The following is a 23085-nucleotide window of genomic DNA, read 5'->3' on the forward strand; positions in this document are numbered from 1 at the left end:
TTTCTCTTGTTTATGAGATCTGCTGATCTCTTCGTGCCTGGTGTATTGAGCAACGCTGTGTGAGTCTAATTACTGAGCTCGCCGTCTACAAGCTGCACATTGTTTTAAAACACAAAGATTTCCCGTTCTGTAAGTGCTGACGAACCTGAAATGTTCGCCGTTGAGTTAGTGTGTACTCCTACGAGAACTGGCCTTCCGACAGCGTCATGGAAAATCTGAAGCCACCTATGTGGAACGAACTCATAAAAGGAGTTTATTATCTGTGTTACCTTTTGTTGGAAACGCTTCAGGATGTGACAATGCGATTTAAATAATAACCAGCCAGCATGTACGAACACGCACCCGATTTGGGTGGACAAACCCTTAAAGTAGATATAACGCTCACCCCCAAAGGGGCCACTGGAAACAGACAGGTTCTTCCAATGTAGTATAGAGGCCACCAGTCACCCAAGCACATGGACAATTAAGGTTCTTCCAATGTAGTATAGAGGCCATCAGTCACCCAAGCACATGGACAATTAAGGTTCTTCCATTGTAGTATAGAGGCCACCAGTCACCCAAGCTCATGGACAATTAAGGTTCTTCCAATGTAGTATAGAGGCCACCAGTCACCCAAGCACATGGACAATTAAGGTTCTTCCAATGTAGTATAGAGGCCACCAGTCACCCAAGCACATGGACAATTAAGGTTCTTCCAATGTAGTATAGAGGCCACCAGTCACCCAAGCACATGGACAATTAAGGTTCTTCCAATGTAGTATAGAGGCCACCAGCCACCCAAGCACATGGACAATTAAGGTTCTTCCATTGTAGTATAGAGGCCACCAGTCACCCAGCACATGGACAATTAAGGTTCTTCCAATGTAGTATAAAGGCCACCAGTCACCCAAGCACATGGACAATTAAGGTTCTTCCAATGTAGTATAGAGGCCACCAGCCACCCAAGCACATGGACAATTAAGGTTCTTCCAATGTAGTATAAAGGCCACCAGTCACCCAAGCACATGGACAATTAAGGTTCTTCCAATGTAGTATAGAGGCCACCAGCCACCCAAGCACATGGACAATTAAGGTTCCTCCAATGTAGTATAGAGGCCACCAGTCACCCAAGCACATGGACAATTAAGGTTCTTCCAATGTAGTATAGACGCCACCAGCCACCCAAGCACATGGACAATTAAGGTTCTTCCAATGTAGTATAAAGGCCACCAGTCACCCAGCACATGGACAATTAAGGTTCTTCCAATGTAGTATAGAGGCCACCAGTCACCCAAGCACATGGACAATTAAGGCTCTTCCAATGTAGTATAAAGTCCACCAGCCACCCAAGCTCATGGACAATTAAGGTTCTTCCAATGTAGTATAGAAGCCACCAGTCACCCAAGCACATGGACAATTAAGGTTCTTCCAATGTAGTATAAAGGCCACCAGTCACCCAGCACACGGACAATTAAGGTTCTTCCAATGTAGTATAGAGGCCACCAGCCACCCAAGCACATGGACAATTAAGGTTCTTCCAATGTAGTATAGAGGCCACCAGTCACCCAAGCACATGGACAATTAAAGTATACTCTAGGAAGGGAGTTTTTAGGATTTATTGCTCGAAAACTTTTACAGGAGATTGGTTTAGGGTCACAGGATACTCCAAAGCGCTCAACAGCAGAAAAGAACTAGCTTCTCAATAGCCCTTCAATAACCGCTTCTCTGGAGGTAGCAGAGGATGTTGATATACACTATATTGTCAAAAGTATTGGGACACCTGCCTTTACACACACATGAAATTTAATGGCATCCCAGTCTTAGTCCGTAGGGTTCAATATTGAGTTGGCCCACCCTTTGCAAATATAACAGCTTCAACTCTTCTGGGAAGGCTGTCCACAAGGTTTAGGAGTGTCTATGGGAATGTTTCACCATTCTTCCAGAAGCACATTTGTGAGGTCAGGCACTGATGTTGGGCAAGAAGGCCTGGCTCGCAGTCTCCACCCTATTTCAGTGTTTCTCAACTCAGATCCTCAGGGCACACTAACAGGCCAGATTTTAACTATTACCTTGTGGAGGTGCAGACTAGAATACTGCAATCACTGAGCAGCAAATTATATCACCTGTGATGTATTTCAGTTTTCTTGCAAACCTGGCCTGTTAGTGTGGCCCGAAGACCGGAGTTGGGAAAAACTGCTCTATTTCATCCCAAAGGTGTTCTATCGGGTTGAGGTCAGGACTCTGGGCAGGCCAGTCAAGTTCCTCCACCCCAAACTCACTCATCCATGTCTTTATGGACCTTGCTCAGAGCACTGGTCCAAATAATTAGATGGAGGGGGGATTATGGTGTGGGGGAGGGGGGATTATGGTGTGGGGTTGTTTTTCAGGGGTTGGGCTTGGCCCCTTAGTTCCAGTGAAGAGAAATCTTAAGGCATCAGCATACCAAGACTTTTTGGACAATTTCATGCTCCCAAACACATGGATGAGTGAGTTTGGGGTGGAGGAACCTGACTGGCCTGCACAGAGTCCTGACCTCAACCCGATAGAACAAATTTGGGATGAAAAAGAGCAGTGTTTCTCAACTAACAGGCCAGGTTTGCTGATCGCCCCCATTACCAGTACAAAATAAAAAATACAAATTCTAGTAAATATCCCATAGTTTGTAGACGAGATAACTTTGGCGCAAACCAATCAATATACACCTATTGGGTTTTTTTTTTTTTTAACCAAAAACATGTAGCAGAATAAATATTGGCCTAAATTGATGAATATGATTGTGATTTTTTTTTTTATTTTATTGGATGTTTTATAGCAGAAAGTAAAAAATATTATTTATTTATTTTTTTTCAAAATTGTTGGTGTTTTTTTGTTTTATAGCGCAAAAAATAAAAACTGCAGGCCTGATCAAATACCACGAAAAAATTATGAAAAAATTATTTTTAACAATTTTTTTTATTGGGAAAGTTATATAGCAGAAAAAATATTGTTTTTTTTTCTCAGAATTGTCGCTCTTTTTTTGTTCATAGCACAAAAAATAAAAATCGCACAGGTGATCAAATTCCACCAAAAGAAATCTCTATTTGTGGGGAAAAAAGGACATCAATTTTATTTGGGTACAGCGTCGCACGACCGCGCAATTCTCAGTTAAAGTAACACAGTGCCGAATCGCAAAAAACGGCCTGGTCATTAAGGGGCTAAAACCTTCCGGGACTGAAGTGATTAACGGCCGCTCCCCAAACCCACCCTGTGGCTGGACAGCGAAAGTTGAAACACAGCAGACTGATGAGCTCATCTCTCTGTCACTCTGCTTTCTCCACCTATCAGCATACCCTTTGCACTGCAGCACAGATGTACTCTTTGTACTGCTTCTCCTTACCCTAGTTTGAGCTCTGCTGTAAAGGAAATTGCAAAAGGCTGATACCAAATAAAATTCAGGCAGTTAAAGCGGAATTCCGGCCTATTTTGCAACTTTAGTGATTCCTGGAGTGCTCGCTATGCTGATGAACAATTGGGCATTTTCAATTTTTTTCGGGGGTCCCTTACCTTATTTTCAGGGCATTTTTGATTGTACTTCCTCCTTCTCCCCCCTCTGTGGCCATGGCCACCGACATCACTTCCGCCTTTGCATTGCATCCTGGGAGCTGTTTGTCATCACCCCCAGGAGGCTGGAATCAGGAAGAACTCCCAGAACACTCCCTGGAATCAGGAAGAAGGACACAGCAGATTACACTGCAGCTTCAGATGCCCACATCCAAGATGGCCGCGCCCAGACAGCGTCTTTAAAAGTAAGATTTTGACTAGAATCCAATACCGTACACCTTGTAAGTATGAGAATAGCGGTTCTGTAAAGGGCGATGGATTAGTATTATAGGGGTATTTTTAGTTAAAGGTATTTGAGGCCGGAACTCCGCTTTAACTGCTTGCATTTAAATACATGAATTTAATGACTTATTAATGACCACAAAGTTGCATTCATTTTTATACCTGCCTGGAGTTCAGCTTTAGGTTTACAGAGTTTCCGTGCTTTGTATTGAGCTTTTTAGGCTGAGCCGGAGTCTTTGTAGGAGCAAATTGATGACATAACTTCAAGGGAAGAACAATGGAGGACTTTTACTCCTTTTGTTTCGGCAGCACATTAAACATACATGAAACACCTGCTCCTTTGTTTTCGGGAAGCTCCGGATCTGCGCAGCTGCTTATTCATGTCTCCGCTCTCCTCGTGTGACAAAAGCAGAAGAGAAGCTCTTGAGAGTTGACTTCCTCCTTTCCACTTAAAAGTGACATTTTAATTCAAGATCCAACATCATACAAGACTCCAGGAATTCGGAGGAGGTCCTCCATGTCTAGGCTTGAGGATGAGTGGCTCCTGTTGGGCATCGTTTGTAAACGTTGAGTATTATTACAATACATGCGTGAATAAGATGTTTGCTTTGGACTTTTTTTTTTGAGCCGTTTGTATCTGGCGGAGATCACTTTCATAGCTTGGGGTAAAGTTTGTATCCAGCTAGCTGTGGGAGAGGACGATAATTCCAGCACGTCACCTAAAACGTCGTCATTTTTGTTTTCATCTCCGCTCTGTTGCATAGACACTGATGAGAAGCCAAGAAGGAGCTCTTATCTTATGGTTAGAAACTTTGTAATACTAGAAATTAAAGTGGAATGTCTTATCGGCTTTTTGGTTTTGCTCAACAGGGGAAGGGGTTTTTATTGCGGTGTTTATCCCCATGGAAAGATCCCCATTCCCCAAACCCTTACTCCCTGTCCCAGTGACTGTTAGGGGGGAAGGAGGTGTGGAGACATTGTCCCTACAAGGTCAAAAACTTTTTTTAGTAGAGTGTGGAAGAAATAGAGATATTTTTTGATTTTCACTTCCTGTTGCTAAGGTCTTAGCACAGACATTCTCAACTAAAAAAAAAAAAAGAAAAGCTAATAAAATTTGTGGGGTGCATTCCAGCAGGAGGAAGGAGGTCCTGAATCCTCTATATAGATCTCTATATCACTAGAGGGGTCACCAGTGGGAGGAAGGGGGTCCTGATTCCTCTATATAGATCTTTATATCACTAGAGGGATCCCCAGCAGGAGGAAGGAGGTCCTGATTTCTCTATATAGATCTTTATATCACTAGAGGGATCCCCAGCAGGAGGAAGGAGGTCCTGATTACTCTATATAGATCTTTATATCACTAGAGGGGTCACCAGCAGGAGGAAGGGGGTCCTGATTCCTCTATATAGATCTTTATATCACTAGAGGGATCCCCAGCAGGAGGAAGGAGGTCCTGATTACTCTATATAGATCTTTATATCACTAGAGGGGTCACCAGCAGGAGGAAGGGGGTCCTTATTCCTCTATATAGATCTTTATATCACTAGAGGGGTCACCAGCAGGAGGAAGGGGGTCCTGATTCCTCTATATAGATCTTTATATCACTAGAGGGGTCCCCAGCAGAGGAAATGAGTTCCTGATTCCTCTATATACAGTAGGCAGTGTCATTTCTTCAGTGTTGTCACATGAAAAGATAGAATAAAAGATTTACAAAAATGTGAAAGGTGTACTCACTTTTGTGAGATACGGTAGATCTTTATATCACTAGAGGGGTCACCAGCAGGAGGAAGGGGGTCCTTATTCCTCTATATAGATCTTTATATCACTAGAGGGGTCACCGGCAGGAGGAAGGTGGTCCTGATTCCTCTATATAGATCTTTATATCACTAGAGGGGTCACCGGCAGGAGGAAGGTGGTCCTGATTTCTCTATATAGATCTTTATATCACTGGAGGGGTCAACAGCAGGGGGGGGGGGGCAGACTCTATAGACTACTTGGTCTTCTTTTGCCATCACTTTTCTAGGTGTATGTGGCTTGGGGGTGATTAAAGGTAAAGATAAGCCAATAGCTGCTGACTTTTGATGAAAAGTTGAAATTTGCCTCTCAGTAACCACTCTATTCAGTCTATCTAGGCTGCACGTTCTAAAAAGGAGGAATGTGTCTTAAATCGCTGATAAAGCAAACTTCTGTTTATATGCTTGGGGACTTTTTTTTTGTATCTAAACAAAGGCTGCCTTACAGTCAAATCTGTAAAATGATTTGCATTTAAAAGATTATCAGCGGGGTTCAAAGTTGGGATCGGTTCACCAGGATCCTTGTGCAAATAAAACCTAAAAGTTTGTGTATTATGTGAATTTTGGCCAGCATTCTGGTACCCAGAAATCATTTTCATGCTCTAAAAAGCAAAAAGTCTCATTACATGGTTCTTTATAAAATGAATTTGATGTTTTGCCGTGTGTGTGTTTTTTTTTTTTTTTTTTTATTTCTTCAGTAACAATGGGATTTTTTGGGACATGGCTGCTTGTTTGGTTTGTATTTTCTACGTCTGGATTTCAAATTTGGCAGCAGAGATCAGGCAGGGGGGTCTGGCAGACAAAAACAGCAGCCTGTGGAAATGGAAAACAATTTATTAAATCAAGTGTGAAAATTTTGGAGACAAAATTTCCCAAGAATACAGTTTAAAATATGAAGTGCAATGCTAAAGCGTGGTTTGTTCCAGTCACTGTGGGTTTAGGAAACAAAACCAGCAAATGTAGACTAAAATTTCAATAGTTTAACTTTTATTTATTTATTTATTTTTTACTTTTCTTTAATGTCTGAAAGTGCAATTTTGTTAACATTGTTTTTTATTTATTATTTTATTTTTTTCATTTATTTATTTTTCACAAATAAACATGGCACCCCAACCTTTGGAGACAATGGGAGACACTTAGCTTGTTAACTTCAGCTTGTTCAATGAGGCTTTGACAATACGCGCCTTTTCACATTGGAGCGATTTGTCGTGCAATTTGATAGGTAAAATCACATAACAAGTGGCATCCTATTTCCGGCAATGGCAATATTTAAATCGATGCCTCGCCCGACTTTGCTGTGCCACATCGATCTGAAAAAGTAGTTCCTGCACTACTTGTGGAGATTTCTGGTGCAAATAAATAGAGATCTGTGCATTAAGCCACACAGATGTCTTTCAAGTCACACCCAATGTCTTACTCACATGCGGCTTTGAAATCAAATGATTTCAAAGCCTCAGTCAATTTGAACTGGGGCTAAGACCTGGAAGCCTTTTTGGTTTCTATGCAAAACTGCGCCAGATTTTGCACTCTCCAGTTTTAGTAAATCTCCCCCGAAAGATCTCCAATATAATGCTGTTAAGCACATCTATGCATAACCCAAACATTTTTCTTATCTTTGGATACTGTAGGAAAGAATTAGAACTCTTGTGCTCTTTATTGTTGTCTGTGTCCCTGGTATTCTTTTAATTTTTTACATAGTTACATATAGTTATAGTTTGTGAGGTTGAAAAAAGACATCAGTCCATCCAGTTCAACCTATGATGTGTGTGTGTGTTTGCTGTTAACCGTACATTGTATACCCCTGTATGTTGTACGTTGTATACCCCTGTATGTTGTACGTTGTATACCCCTGTATGTTGTACGTTGTATACCCCTGTATGTTGTACATTGTATACCCCTGTATGTTGTACATTGTATACCCCTGTATGTTGTACGTTGTATACCCCTGTATGTTGTACGTTGTATACCCCTGTATGTTGTACATTGTATACCCCTGTATGTTGTACATTGTATACCCCCTGTATGTTGTACATTGTATACCCCTGTATGTTGTACATTGTATACCCCTGTATGTTGTGGTCTTTAAGGTGTCCATCTAATAGCTTTTTGAAACTATCGATGCTCCGTGCTGATACGACTGCTTGTGGAAGAGAATTCCACATCCTTACTGCTCTGACAGTGAAGAACCCCTTACGTATTTTAAGGTTAAACCGTTTTTCCTCTAGTTTTAGTGAGTGGCCACGTGTCTTATTGTATTCCCTTTCTCTAAAAAGTTTGTTCCTTATGCTAGGCTCATTACCAGTACAGTATTTATACATTTGATATCATATCCCCCCTCAATCATCTCTTCTCCAGAGAGACTAAGTTCAGTGCTTGTAGTCTTTCCTCATAGGCGATGTCCTCCATTCCCCTAATTATTTTTGTTGCCCTTCTCTGGACTCTTTCCAGTTCCAGCACATCCTTCCTGAGGACCGGTGCCCAGAACTGGACAGCATACTCCAGATGTGGCCGGACCAGAGTCTTGTAGAGTGGGAAAATAATCTCTTTATTTCTGGAGTGAATCCCCTTTTTTATACATCCCAGTATTCTGTTGGCTTTGCTTGCGGCAGCTTGGCATTGCATGCCACTGCCAAGCCTGTTGTCTACCAGTACCCCCAGGTCCTTTTCCATCCTAGACTCACCCAGAGGTTTCCCCCCAGTGAGTAGCTTGCTTTCTGGTTTCTGTCGCCCAAGTGCATTACTTTACATTTTTCAACATTAATTTGTCCTGATGACCATCAGAACTGAAACAGAAAGTGATGGAAAATCCAAATTTTACAGTTGTCATCAGAACAAAAGGTGCGAATACAATTTCCAATTAGTGACACCTGTACCAATGACAATTGACTAAGAGGGGGAATTCTCCTTAATTTGTTGAGATTTTCCTTCACTTCCTGAGGTGTCTCCGGAAATGAAGGGAAATCTACCAAATGGACATAGACAAGCAACCCTTCCCTATCCTTTAAAAATAAACACACTCTTTCTTTGAGGCATAATAAACCTTTACTCTTCATGGCGAGTATTATGGAGTTGGCCCCTTTGAGGCTTTAACGGCCCCTGCTCCTGTGGGAAAGCTTCCTATGAGATTTTGAAGTGTTCCTGTGGGGCTCTGTGCCCATTCAGTCAGTAAAACATTTGTAAGGTCAGGGACTGATTGGTGGATGAGAAGACCTGGCTTGCAATTTGGTTGAAATTTATCCCAAAGGTGTTCAGTAATGGCGCTTTTCCACTGCATGGAAGCGAACGGTTCGGTTTGCTTTTGTGCTTTTCCACTGCTGGTACCGCATGGTACAGTGTAGGAACGGTTCGGTTCGGTACGGTACGGCGGCCCTTTTCCACTGCATGGAACCGAACGGTACGGCTCTCTAAAACAGTACCACCTCGATTGTGGTTCCAAGAGGTACCATACCGGTACCATATCCCACAATCCTTTGCATTCAGTCACTACTAGCCACTGATTGGTCAGAGAATTGTTGTTATCCCACCCACTTAACTTTAGTGGAAAAGCAAACCGTACCGAACTGTTCCAACACCGTTCCATGCGGTACCAGCAGTGGAAAAGCAAACCGGGCCAAGCAGGGCCGAGTAGAGCCGAGCTGGTACTTGCAGTGGAAAAGTGCCATTAGGTTGAGGTCACGCAAGTTCCTCTACAGCCAACTGGTCAAACCATGTCTTTATTGAGCCTGGCTTTATACACAGGGGGAACAGTCATGCCTGAACAGAAAAGGGCCCATTCCAAATTTTTGCTACAAAATTGGAAGCGTACAGTTGTCCAAAATGTCTTTGTATGCAGAAGTATCACCAGAAGTATCACCAGTGCTCTTCACTGGAAACACCTGAACTCATTTGAGGAGATTTCCACAAACTTTGACCATATAATATAGGTTTGATGGTCGGATGTCCCACCTTTTTGTTCTTATTGTGTATAGTTACTTTAAACCAGTTAAGGTAGTTTGAACATCTCGTACGGTCCATGAGGTCACACCAGAGCTGTTTAACGGGGAAGAAACCCTGGGAGAGAACATGTTGGGAGTATTATGTCTCCCAGCAGGTTAATGATGATTATGACCCCCTACCCATGATGAAACCCAGTGTCTCTGTCATCTAAGTTTTAGTTGCATCCTATTGGCACTCAGCACTTCTAACCTAGCATAACTCTTGATATCTAGACTTCGGACTACGTGATGAGTTTGGGTTTTCTCGGCTGAAACTCCCATCCTGCACCGCTTCTCTCCCCTTTAACTTGCTAAGTGAGCCACTTGAAGCTGCTTGGCATAGCAAGGCATGACCGCAGAACCCGAGCCCCCTGATTGTGACATCCTGAAAAATTGGAGAGGGCTCATTCCGGTCATATAAATACCTCACATTGTGCAACTCCAAATCTCAACTTACAACTCTTAATGGAAAAATCCCAGCACCTGATGTAATAGGTCTCATTTCATCATCGCAGAGGGTATGTAATCCTCCCGTCCATTCCGCGCGCTGGGCAAGATGCCGAGCGGGCATCGGGATGGAATGTGAAACGCAGAGATATGCCGGGATATTATGTACAGCCTCTCCACATCTGATGGGGCCATGGGCAAAGGGTAGAGCATAACCCCGTGCTAAGAATATCCTCTTGATAATGGGGCTCAGGCTAATGATTTCTAAGTGTTTTCTTTTCAGCTCAGGAAAACCTCTTTCAATTTGTCTTTGGAGTCGAGTTTGTTGCCTTGTTGGATCGAGAGACGTTCCATATGGACAAATACTTCCCGCTGCCAAACCATAGACAGCCTGGGAAATGACACAAGAATACTTGAGCACCACAGGCAGTGCTTCTCAAGTGTCTTCCTCTGTCTCTCTTCCCTCTCTCAAGTCTGTATTATAAAAGAAAATGGTGTCTTCGGGATGCCAAACCACATTGCAAATCAGGATCAAGTTCTGCAAGATTGGAAGAGTCTCACAATCTTCTTGATGAAAGCATAGACAAACGATGTCCTGTTATTAGGACAATGTATAGTAAGAATGCAAATGACAGATAAGTGGTACTAAGTAGTGATGGGCCGAACACCCCCCTGTTCGGTTCGTACCAGAACATCTCGAACAGGGAATAAGTTCTAGCGAACATGCAAACTCTACTAAAGTCTATGACACACGAAAATGAAAAATCAAAAGTCCTCATTTTAAAGGCTTAGATGCAAGTTATTGCCGTAAAAAGTGTATGGGGACCCGGTACTGCCCTGGGGGACATGTATCAATGCAAACCATTTTTTTTAAAAACAATTGTTTTTAAAGGAGCAGTGATATTAATGATGCTTAAAGTGAAAACAATAAAAATGGAAAATTCCTTTAAATATCGGGCCTGGGGCAGTCCTCTAAATGTGCCTGTAAAGTGGCGTATCTGTATGATTTATGGAGCCTGCTGCAGCAATACTGACATTTCTAAAGAAACAAAATGTCATATAAACTTACTTACAGCTGTAATGTATTGTCGGCTCCCGAAAAAAGCGGTGTAGGGTCCCCCCAGTTCATACCAGGCCCTTCGGGTCTAGTATGGATTTTAAGGGGAACCACACGCTGAAATAAAAAAAATAAAAAACTGGTGTGAGGTCCCCCCAAAGTCCATACTAGACCCTTATCTGAGCATGCAGCCTGGCAGGTCAGGAAAGGGAGGGAGGGGGTGAGCAAGCGCCCCCCCCCCCCTTGAACAATACCAGGTGACATGCCCTCAACATGGGAGGGTGGGTGCTTTGGGGCAGGGGGGCTCTGCCCCCCCCACCCCAGAGCACCTTGTCCCCATGTTGATGGGACAAGGGCCTCTTACTGACAACCCTGGGCTCTGGTTGTCGCAGTCTGCGGGTGGGGGGCTTATCAGAATCTGGAAGCCCCATTTAACAAGGGGGCCCCAGATCCCGCCCCCTCCCCCCCCATATGTGAATGGGTACATCATACCCCTACCCATTCACCAAAAAAGTGTTAAAAGTAAAAACCACAGGAAACTGTTTTTGACAAGTCCTTTATTAAAAAGAAAAAAAATAGTATCACTCGATGTATCCATCATCAATCACGACGTCCAGCAGACCTGAAAAATAGAAAACAAAATTTAAAACACTTTGCCTCTTAAGAGGCTACCTGCCGTATGTCCGATCTTCAGCTTTGACAGTTCTCTTCAAGGCAAGAAGCGGGGCCACCCGGCTACGTCAACCAGGGACACCGCCCCTTCTGACGTCACATTTTTTTAATTCTGTCATAGGGTTCCCCTTAACCACCTAAATACAGGGCACTTTCACCCCCTTCCTGCCCAGACCAATTTTCAGCTTTCAGTGTTCGTTGGCCTCTATGGGAAATATTTTTCAGCTTGACATAGCACTGCTCCCCGTCTTTAACATTGGCCTCTATGAGAAATATTGGTCAGCTTGGCATAGCACTGCTCCCTGTCTTTAACATTGGCTTCTATGGGAAATATTTGTCAGCTTGACATGACACTGCTCCCCGTCTTTAACATTGGCCTCTATAGGAAATATTGGTCAGGTTGACATGACACTGCTCCCCGTCTTTAGCATTGGCCTCTATGGGAAATATTGGTCAGCTTGGCATGGCACTGCTCCCCGTATTTAACATTGGCCTCTATGGGAAATATTTGTCAGCCTGACATGACACTGCTCCCCGTCTTTAGCTTTGGCCTCTATGGGAAATATTGGTCAGCTTGGCATGGCACTTCCCCCCCTTCTTTAACATTGGCCTCCTTGGGAAATATTTGTCAGCTTGACATAGCACTGCTCCCCGTCTTTAACATTGGTATCTATGGGAAATATTTGTCAGCCTGACATGACACTGCTCCCCGTCTTTAGCTTTGGCCTCTATGGGAAATATTGGTCAGCTTGGCATGGCACTGCTCCCCGTCTTTAACATTGGCCTCTATGGGAAATATTGGTCAATTTGACATAGCACTGCTCCCTGTCTTTAGCTTTGGCCTCTATGAGAAATATTTGTCAGCTTGGCATGGCACTGCTCCCAAACCATAGGTGACAGCGACACCGACTTGGGGAGCACTGAGAGGGGACCCAGGACTACAACATATCTATACATTATAAAATTGGGGTATGCCTGTACACTACACTGACTGCACTAAACTAACTCAACTCACTATCCACTAACTACCTGCCTAACCTCTATTGTCACACACTATACACGCTGCCGTGTAAGCAGCCTTATATAGTGTGGGGCGTGGACTTAGCACCTGAGCCATGATTAGCTAAAGGCACCCTGACTTTGGCCAATCATGGCTCTGACAGGACATTGTGCTGATTGAAAACATACAGGTCAGGTGCATGCTTTAGCCAATCACAAGCACTTAATGCACTGCGATTGCGCAGTGCATTATGGGGCGCTCGTCGGTGGGCGAACTTCCCGCCGAGTGCCCCGGGTGTTCGCGTGTTCAGCGAACACACAATGTTCGAGTCGAACGTACATTCGACTCGAGCATAAAGCCCATCCCTAGTACTAAAGAATCCTTTCAAAGTTCCTTTGAGTTATTTGAAAGTTTCCTATAGATACTAAATGTTCTTTAAATGGGTCCCCGTATTCATTTGTTTATTGCGGTAGGGGGAAGAGTTACCTAAATACCCAAAATTACTTCTTCTATGCTCAGGTATGGTGGATGTAAATAGTATTTTGGTCAACACAGATAATCATCCAGTTGGCATGTGTCTTCTTTTGTCACCCAATGCTCCCTAGGTGGATAGGAGAATCCATAATACTATAGAAAAGGTACGAAAAGTGGGAGATACCTGCTAGATCCGGGCTACGGTTGATAGCTAGCTAGATAGCTAGCCCTAACTGCTCTACATTTGATGTATGACATACTTTCCTGGGTCCTGGTTTAGTGTTTTTTCTTTGTTTTTCCTTTTCAATTTAGTCACTACTTCTCGTTGTACAAATGGTTGTGGTTTTTTGCACCCTTTGGGGAGTTCTGACCCCACAGACATGCTGATGATTACACATTGAGTCTAAGTTGTGTGTGTGCTTCCTTATGGCACTGTATTTGTTCTGCTGTTGACCTATATTTTATCTGTCTGTGGACAAATTTCTTTGCTTTTTTGGAAATGTAATGTAATTTGAAAAAAAAATATTATTTTAAAATGTACAATGTAATCTGGGGAAAAATAGGCTCTGATGAAGATGGGTACCCTCGAAATGCGTCAGTTTCTGCTACACATCATCAGGTGTCATTTATATCTGTTGAGGGCCACATATTGTGGCTTTGGTTGAGGTTCCTTCTATTTAGACATGTGCATGACGAAAAAATTTTGTTTTGTTTAGATTTGTTAATCTAGTTATTTAGTTTCGTTCAATTCATATTCGGGATTCGTATTCGGAATTTGTTCTATGTATTTTTTGAATTTTTTTTTAATTGACTAATTTTATTTCTCGATTCAAAACGCTCAAATCGATAAATTTTCGAATCAGTCAAATCGAAAATTTTAGAATATTTATACACATTGATCTTGTTTGTAATAATAATACGTTTATTTAAAATATGTGAAGTGTTCTAATTATTAAAAGTAATATCTTACTTTCAACATTTTACTATGTACAATACTGTGCAAAAGTTTTAGCCAGCTGAGAAAAAATGTCAAGTACAAATGCTTTTTACTGGTTTCTTTTTTATCATTTTTACACTTGCAAAGTGAACGAACAAAATAAAAATCTTCATTAAATGATTACAATGACTTATTAAATCACCCTTGGCTTAACAAAAACAGCATTATTTGGAAATGGTACTTTAATAACACACACAGTCTTCGATTTGAACAATATGTTTACAGTTCAAATTCAAATGGAATTAGATGTAAAATTCCAGTCGAATTTCAATTAGAATTTCGGAAATTCGGACGAATTAGATAAAATTCGATTGTACTGTAATTCAGGGATTTGAATATATCCGAATCTTAGAATAACTAAAAATGAGTCTGAATATTCAGAGCAAAACGAAACCACACGTTTATTTCTATTGCATGCTATGAGCCTAACACTCAATCTCACTCAAGTTTGTGAGTATATGATGTGTTATGGTGCCATATATAATGCACTAGGTTAGTGCACTTTTTTTTCCTTTTTTGTATAGGGGTAGGAGTTAGGTTGAAGTTACTAGTTCCTGTTAGGGGTTATTTGCATATTTAGGGACAGTGTTAGGTTGGTCAGTGTTAGGTTAGCCAGTGTTGGGTTGAGGCTGAAGGTTTTTTTTGCATTCTTAGGGTCAGTGTTGGGTTGGTCAGTGCTGGGTTGGCCAGTGTTGGGTTGAGGCTGAAGGGGTTAATTGCATGCTTAGCGTCAGTGTTGGGTTGGCCAGTGTTGGGTTGAGGCTGAAGGGGTTAATAGCATGCTAAAGGTCAGTGTTGGGTTGGCCAGTGTTAGGTTGAGGCTGAAGGGGTTAATTGCATGCTTAGGGTCAGTGTTGGTTTGGCCAGTGTTGGGTTGAGGCTGAAAGGGTTAATTGCATGCTTAGGGTCAGTGTTGGGTTGGCCAGTGTTAGGTTGAGGCTAAAGGGGTTAATTGCATGCTTAGGGTCAGTGTTGGGTTGGCCAGTGTTGCATTGAGGCTGAAGGGGTTAACTGCATGCTTAGGGTCAGTGTTGGGTTGGCCAGAGTTGGGTTGGCCAGTGTTGGATTGAGGCAGAAGGGGTTAATTGCATGCTTAGGGTTAGTGTTGAGTTGGCCAGTGTTGGGTTGGCCAATGTTGGGTTGAGGCTGAAGGGGTTAACTGCATGCTTAGGGTCAGTGTTGGGTTGGCCAGAGTTGGGTTGAGGCTGAAGGGCCTAATTGCATGCTTAGGGCCAGTGTTGGATTGGCCAGAGTTGGGTTGAGGCTGAAGGGGCTAATTGCATGCTTAGGGTCAGTGTTGGGTTGGTCAGTGTTGGGTTGGCTAGTATTGGGTTGGCCAGTGTTGGGTTGAAGCTAAGGGGTTTACTGCATGCTTAGGGTCAGTGTTGGGTTGGCCACAGTGGGTTGAGGCTGAAGGGGCTAATTGCATGCTTAGGGTCAGTGTTGGGTTGGTCAGTGTTGGGTTGGTCAGTGTTGGGTTGGCTAGTATTGGGTTGGCTAGTGTTGGGTTGGCCAGTGTTGGGCTGGACAGCATTGGGTTGAGGCTGAAGCAGAAATCCGAGCTGAACAAATATTGTTTAAGTACATAAGCCTTGCATATGCACATTTAATCATTGGTGTCCTTTGTGTATTTCTTTCAGATCTGGGTAGTAATCTTACAGGAAACTTTGCCTCTGTGCAGGAGCCTCCTTTACTAAAAAGACCAGTCCCTGTAGAGCATGGAACAGCACCGTGATGATGTCACTGTCACTGCTACAAGGTAATATCTAGTTTTTGTAAAAACATTTTTGCACACAAATTGGATTTACATCCTTATTGGCTAATGAAGAATATATTATTTAAAATGAAACGTATGGCTTTGAAAAGGTACTCCGAGTTTAATTGTGTTCTCTGTGGATATTGTTGAATGTTCTCTGTGGATATTGTGGAATGTTCTCTGTGGATATTGTGGAATGTTCTCTGTGGATATTGCGGAATCTATTGAAGCAAAAAAATATTGTGCCTGAAATTCAGATTAAACAATCGTCTTCTGAAGGCAATTCTCAATCTGTGCTCAAAGTTGTGGGCCAGATAAAATCTGTTGTGGGAGGTTGGATGTGGCCTGCAGGCCACAGTTTTTAGAGTCTCGGTATAAAGTAATTCCTTGAGACTAACTAATGGATCGAACAGCTCTAAGGCCTCGTGCACTCTGGGTTTAAAAAAACGCAGGCGTTTTTCATTTTTTGTTTGGGGTATGTTTTTACCTGTAAATGCACCTCTGTGTTAACCTCAGTGTCCATGCACACACAGGTTCTTACAGGCGTATTAGAGGAGCATTTACAGGCTGAAAAAAAACATCAACAGCGCATTCAGGAGATGAGCACTTGAGTAAAAAAAAAAATGCTGAATGCGCTTAAACGCATGAAAACACGAGGTGCATTTAGGCATGTTTGAACTTTAATGCATTCCAATAGGCAGAATAATTTAATATTGGGCTCACCAGTGTTGGATTGGCCAGTGTTGGGTTGAGACTGAAGGGGCTAATTGCATGCTTAGGGTCAGTGTTGGGTTAGTCAGTGTTGGGTTGGCCAGTGTTGGGTTGAGGCTGAAGGGGTTGATTGCATGCTTAGGGTCAGTGTTGGGTTGATCAGTTTTGGGTTCGTCAGTTTTTGGTTCGTCAGTGTTGGGTTGGCCAGTGTTGGGTTGGTCAGTATTGGGTTGGCCAACAGCGCATTCAGGGTTTGAGTAATAAAAAAAATGCTGAATGCGCTTAAACGCATGAAAACAAGAGATGTATTTAGGCGTGTTTGAGCTTTAATGCATTCCAATGGGCAGAATAAATTCACATTCTGGTCAATGGAATCCATTAACGCTCAAATTCTTGATGCATTTAAATGCGTGTGCAATACGTGGCATTAAGAGTTCTTGCGGTCAGAGGAGAAAAGCGAACACTATGTGTGCATGAGGCCTGATATATAATGTCATTGTTAGATATCTAGCATTACCCCCACAGGAGCCGCTGGATTCAACTGATTCTTTTCCCAAACCAGTACAGAGACCACCACTCACACTTTACTCTGCTATCTTTTATCCAGTCTAGTGGTGTCGAGGGTCCTTTTAAGTGGCGGCTGGTGCTCCATTTTTGGGGGGGGGGCAGCAAACGACCCCCCCTCCCCTGCTAGTTTAGCAGTTACCCTTACTAGGTCGCGAGCGGCTTCCCCGTCTTATCCTACCGGCCAATACTCGCTTTGTGTCCTGATTGGCCGGGAGGAGAAGCAGGAAGACAATTGCAAATGTTGGTTCGCTAATGTCACAAGTGGGTGGGCTCAGGGTACAGTGCCCTGTGCTTCACAAAAAAAAAAAAAGCTTGTAGAAATCTGTTTTCGGCACCCCGCATGGAGATTAAGGGGGCAGCGCCCCTGCGCCCCCTATGGTCCTCTTCTAATTTTTTTCCCGGTGGGTGTTTCTTGGAACAGCACTGAATGGTGCTCCGTAATGACTTTTTAGAGCAGCCATTCTGAAGTAGGGTTCCTCCAGAGGTTGCTAGGGGTTTCGTAAGCTGTGGCAGACAAATCTACAGTTGGTGGTATCCGCATAGTTCTGGGTCCAACAACCCTTGGCAGAGCCACCTGCATGAACCCAGTTTCAATTGTTTGAAAGGGTGAAATTCTGAACCTCACTGTACATTCTTCCCACTAGTAACCAATGTAAAGGTCCCTGACCACCAGTAAATTGTTTTTTTGCAATGGGTTCCTTCAGACCTGAAAAATGTTTCAAGGTGGTGCAAAGGTTGAGAAAGGCTATGTTGGCCTAGCTGGGCATGATGAGAAACCCCCAGGGGTGTGTCCATTACTGTATGGCCTCACAGGAAGTGGGTTGAATGATACTGGCTGTCAGTTAAAATGGAAGAGGGTGGAAACGAAGGATGGAGGACACCAAGCGCAGCATTGGAGGATAAGCAGCACTCTAAAAGCCATCTACTCCTCTTTGCTCCATCAAACCATGTTCCATCAAACCATGTTCCATCCAGGGCTGCTAATAGAAATAATGGAGCCCCATCCAGCCTACCTGACACGGCCCCCCTCCTCCGAAAATATCAAATGATAGCGGAATGGAGGCAATATCTGCACCTCCATAGTGAGCAATTGCTGTGTTCATTCAGCATGGTGAGCCCTCCCTGATTACCATCCTGAAATAACCCCCCTGTGTGCCCTCAGCAGTTTCCGGGTAGGAGAGGAGGGAAATTGGCAGCACTGCGGGTGAAAGGGGCACACAGGGGTCCCAGACAGGGAGAAGGGGGCACAGATACCAGAACCGATCTCCTGCAGTGCAGCCAGAGTTGGGTTGAGGCTGAAGGGGCTAATTGTCGAAGAAAAAAAATGTAGTCATAAGTGTCAGCAATAAGAAAGTACTGCTGCCCCGGCCCCTCTTTTGAAGTGATGGGGCCCGGGCCCAGTACAGGAGTGTGCTGGCTGTGCTGCCTTATCAGGGGGACCCTGGTTCCATCCATCGTAGGTGGCCAGCAGAGTGAAATTTGGGGTTGGGGTCGTTTCTTTATTTTCCACTGTTCGATTGTGGTAACTTCTCTTATTAGTCCTATCTGTAGTATCTTTTTCATCCGTTACGTTACATTGTCAAGGCTGACAAAAACAAATTCCATTTCATTTAAAGGAACTTGTAAAGAGAATTTTTGATGTTGAGCCAATTCATCATATTTTTGGCTGGACCTGCGCGATGGTATTTGAGAGGTACGCCTCAGTCTACCCTGAGGGGGCCAAGTATTCTCTCTGGGAGTGCCATCATTGGTCCGGAGCCAGAATGGGAGTGGCTTATCTGGTGATCTCTCGGAGGTCGCCCACGCTGTGCAGCTGCAACATAAACAAGGTCTGCTGAGGACACAACCATTGACTTCTCACATCTGCAAACAAGTGAAGGGGAAGTCAGCACAGCGCTGCGTATTCTGACACAGCGCCTTCCAAGTGCCCCTTTAAATCTGGTCCCTAGAGATGGCCTGGAGTCATTGACTGAATTCGCCTTGCATCGCTTTATTTGTTTTTGTTGCTAAAATTACATAAATCACGTATCTTCCAGGATGGAGATTATTTTTTCATTTGATCATCTATAATTATATACACACAGTGCGTGTTTCCTGCCAGCTGAGGCACGTTTTTATCATGTATGTCCGGACAAATTTCAGATGAAAAATGTATTTTTACTATCTGCAAGTCACCAAAAAAAAAAAAAAAAAATTCCAGACACTTTGCATATGTGATTCAAATTTTTATTTTTCCATGTGAGGAAATCATTGCTTATTTTTTTATTTTTAATTTTTTTTTTTTTTGCTCGAATTTGATGGTTTTGATGAGAAATTATAATCTGCACTCATTTAGCATATGTCTGCATGAAGCATCCAATGTATCTGAATGGGGATCTCCAGGTGATAAAACCACTTACCAGCCTATAATACCCCTCCAATAACAGGTCATTTTTGAGGCTGTGATAGTTTGACTGACAATTATTCCATCATGAAACAATCTACTCAAAATGAATGTTATATATTTCCTTTTTTTTTTTTTTTTTTTTTTGAGGCAGATCGATCCTTTTCTTTGGTGGTATTTAACTACTTGACCTCCAGAAGATTTTACCCCCCCTTCATGACCAGCCTATGATACCCCTCCATTAACAGTTCATTTTTGATAGGCTGTGATAGTTTGACTGACAATTATTCCATCATGAAATACTCTACTAAAAATTAATGTTAAAGCGTAACTCCACTTTTGTTTAAAAAAAAAAAATTCCCCTCTGGGAGATCTCTGTACTTTGCAGGGATTTTAACAGATTTCTATCTTTTGTTATTCTGAAGAAATCATTGTTTGTTCCTCTGTGCTGAGTGGGTCTAATGGGAGTGGTTTCATAATTATCTATCAGCTGTGGCAGCTGCAGGGCTCTAATGAGGAAATCTGCTGGCCCTGCATCCCTTTAGACGTGTTCCTATTGAGAATATCTCACCAAAAATGACATTATTGTTGCAGGAGATGCCAGAAATCTGACTTGTATCTTAGTGCAGACTTCTGGGAAAATTGGTGAGCCAATCACACAAGCAGGAAATTATGTTTCTGGGGGTGTGGTCAGTATACATTCTGTGTACAGAACAGCTCCAGGCGGCCATATTGCATTGCATTTTCAGAAAATGACAACAGCTGCAGACTGAAAAGGAAAGGACATTTTTAATATTCAATTACAATATGATTTGTGTCGGCAATTCTATACGCTATATTGTTTTTTTCTTTATTTGCTGATTTTTTTTTCCCCACGAAAGCAGAGTTACCCTTTAAGTATTTACTATTTTTTTTTTTTTTTGGAGACCGATAGAACCTATGTTTGGTGGTATTTAATCACTTGACCTCCAGAAGATTTTACCCCCCCTTCATGACCAGGGATTTTTTTTGCTATTCAGCACCGTGCTAATTTAACTGGCAATTGCTCAGTCATGCAACACTGTACACAAATGAAGTCTTTATCATTTTTTAACACAAACAGAGCTTTATTTTGGTGGTATTTGATCGCCGCATTTAAAAAAAAAAAAATGTATTATATAAATGAAAAAAGGCCGAAAATTTTGAAAAAAAAAAAAATAATTTCTGTTATAAAACAAAACCAATTAACCACCTGCCATCCGCCAGCAGTACATATACTGCGGCAGGTTGGCTCTGTCCTGTGAAACTACGTAAATGTTTGTCGCTTCGCGGGACCGCGAGTGGGGGCGCCTATTCGCCACAGGGGAAGTTTATCAGCAGGTCCGGCAACTGTGATTGCCGCCGGGCACCCGCAGTCGCTCCTCGTAGAGACAGAACGGCGGTCTGCTGTTGTAAACACGGCAGACCGCTGTTCGGTCAGCCATGAACGCAGTGATCCTCCTATTTAGGAACACAGGTCTCTGTGTTCATTCAGTAAATACATCCCCCACACAGTTAGTAAGCACCCCCTAGGTACACATTTAACCCTTTGATCGCCCCCTGGTCATTAGTACAGTATTAATGGATCAACGTGCAATAGAAATTCATACAATAATATTATGTGCATACATCGATTTGTGTATAATAAATCAATATGAATATAATAAATATTATAAATCTATCTCATAAAGTGCCAAATATTGTAACTTGCAAAGTGATTAATCAATAATAATGACAATTAATATCCTAATAGTTCCATAAATGTCTCTTCCATATAAGTGCTCTGTGCTCTGATAACATATAACGATGGCAGTGCCACACCAATCTTATAAAAGTGCTCTGTGCTGCGTGCCTCCGCTGCGTGCCTCCGCTGCGTGCCTCCGCTGCGTGCTCCCCTCTCAGTCCCTCACTCACCGGACAACTGGAGTAAATCAGCCCGTATGTATCACTTCCCTCCTCGGGTGCAGTAGATAGATGCCAGGTGTTGTACGGGTATACACTCATACATTCACTATGATGGTAGCAGTGCTCTGCGCCCCGAGCCCACATTTTTTTAGCCTATTAGAGCCTCTGGCTCTAATCACATGGCTAAAAAAACAAAAATCCCCATTGAAGTCCATGCGTCCGGCGCCCTGCATGTAGATTAGGGGGCCGGACGCATGGATAGGGGGGGCGGCGCCCCTGCGCTCCCAATGCACCAGCTGCCACTGGCCTAGGCCATCTTTATGTAGAGCAACAATTCTTTTTTTCAGATCCTCAGAGAGTTCTTTGCCATGAGGTGCCATGTTGAACTTCCAGTGACCAGTATGAGAGAGTGAGAGCGATAACACCAAATTTAACACACCTGTCCCCCATTCACACCTGAGACCTTGTAACACTAACGAGTCACGACACTCACTTTTGCTGCCAGTGGTTTAGACATTAATGGCTGTGTGTTGAGTTATTTTGAGGGGACAGCAAATTTACACTGTTATACAAGCTGTACACTCACTACTTTACATTGTAGCAAAGTGTCATTTCTTCAGTGTTGTCACCAGTGGCTGCCCGTGCATAGGGGGCGCCGGAGCACCGCCCCCCCTAAAAAAAAAAAGAAAAAAAATAGAAAAAAAAATGACAAAAAAATAATAAAGTTTTGAAAAAAAAAAAAATCGTGTTTGCAGGCCTAGGCGCTCGGCCTGGTGGATATGGGGGGGGGGTGGGGTTTACGACCCAGAAGAGGCGCCGATTGGCTGCCTTCTGGGGGCGTAACCTGGGCGCATGAAAAAGCGCTGAGCCACCCCCACCTTCGTGATATCCTGGCTGTGATTGGTCCAGTCTCCAGCCTGGACCAATCATCATCCAGGGCATCGCTGACTCGCAATGGGGGCGGTGCCGGTGCGTGCGTCAGTCACGCACCGTCACCAACCGATCTCCTTCCCGCCGCCCGGACCGGAAGACAGAAGACTGAAGAGGAGGACGTCCACGGCGCTGCTCGTCTCGGTTCCCGGAATCCCGCCATCCCGCCGCCGTCAGAAGGTAAGTGATTGAAGCCGACCTGTGCCCTCACCTGTGCCATGCCTGTACCATCACCTGTGCCATGCCTATGCCATCACCTGTGCCATCGCCTATGCCATCACCTGTGCCATGCCTATGCCATCACCTGTGCCATGCCTGTGCCATGCCTGTGCCATCACCTGTGCCATGCCTATGCCATCACCTGTGCCATCACCTGTGCCATGCCTGTGCCATCACCTGTGCCATGCCTATGCCATCACCTGTGCCATCACCTGTGTCATGCCTATGCCATCACCTGTACCATGCATATGCCATCACCTGTGCCATGCCTATGCCATCACCTGTGCCATCACCTGTGCCATGCCTATGCAATCACCTGTGCCATGCCTATGCCATCACCTGTGCCATCACCTGTGCCATGCCTATGCCATCACCTGTGCC

The sequence above is a fragment of the Pelophylax lessonae genome (assembly GCF_965119305.1).
Source record: "Pelophylax lessonae genome assembly, chromosome: 11".
Taxonomy (NCBI): domain Eukaryota; kingdom Metazoa; phylum Chordata; class Amphibia; order Anura; family Ranidae; genus Pelophylax; species Pelophylax lessonae.